Below are 1,072 nucleotides of genomic sequence, written 5' to 3' on the forward strand. Positions count from 1 at the left end.
GGGTATCTGATATTAAGAGACTGCTATTAATTTTTTTAGGCAAGAAAATGGGATTGTGATTACTGAAATGTACATGGGTGATATACTATCTAGGCTTGTTTCAAAATGATTGTGGGTGTGTATGGAAGGGGGAATAACAGATGAAACAAGATTAAGCCAGGAATTGAGAACTGCTGAACTGGCTGATGGGTACCTTGGGGGAGACCATTATACTCTTCTCGCTACTTCTGCATGTTTGAAATGTTCCATAATAAAGTGACATAAAGTGACCCTCCCCAGTCATTCCCTCACCACCTCAGTAATTACCTTCAAAAACACTTATCATAACTTGTTATCACTTTATTTTGTTTATTTTTGTTTACTGCCTGTCTCTTCCACTAGGATGCAAGCTCCACGAAGGCAGGGACCAGATCGTGCTCTTCTGTTATCCCCAGGCAGCCAGTGCAGGTAGGACATAAACAATGATAGAATGAATATGTTTCAGGACCAGGCTGCCTCGGTATCCACTCAAGCTGGTCGAACTGTGAACCTTCCACAGGTGTACTCTTGAGAAAATTTAGAAGACAGACTTCTATCATTCCTCACAACATAACTCACTTCACCCTGGAGGCAATGGGTCCGGTATGTTTCTTTAAAAGATTGTGATAAATCTGCTCATACCCTTTCCACAGATCTGCAGCTGGCAGAGGTTTTGTTTTGGGTGGAACTACGACCCGTTGGGCTCACCAGAACGTGACAGTGACAAAAACTTTTGTGGTAGGATCCTGAAATACTGATACTGAGGCAACAAAATGAACGATATAGCAATTTTGTGGACCCTGGCTTAGGTGAACTGACATCTGTTAATCACCAAGGTCAGCCTTAAAAAACAATGGACTCTGAGGGAGCCTGGGTAGCTTAGTCGGTTAGGCAGCCAACTTTTCGGCTCAGGTCAGGATCTCTGGTTCAAGAGTTCGATGGGGCGCCTGGGTGGCTTAGTTGGTTAAGCGTCTGACTTTCGCTTAGGTCATGATCTCGTGGTTTGTGGGTTCGAGCCCCGCGTCGGGCTCTGTGCTGACTGNCCTTTTATCTT

Source organism: Crocuta crocuta, unplaced genomic scaffold (assembly GCF_008692635.1).
Source record: "Crocuta crocuta isolate KB4526 unplaced genomic scaffold, BGI_CrCroc_1.0 scaffold676, whole genome shotgun sequence".
Classification (NCBI taxonomy): Eukaryota; Metazoa; Chordata; class Mammalia; order Carnivora; family Hyaenidae; genus Crocuta; species Crocuta crocuta.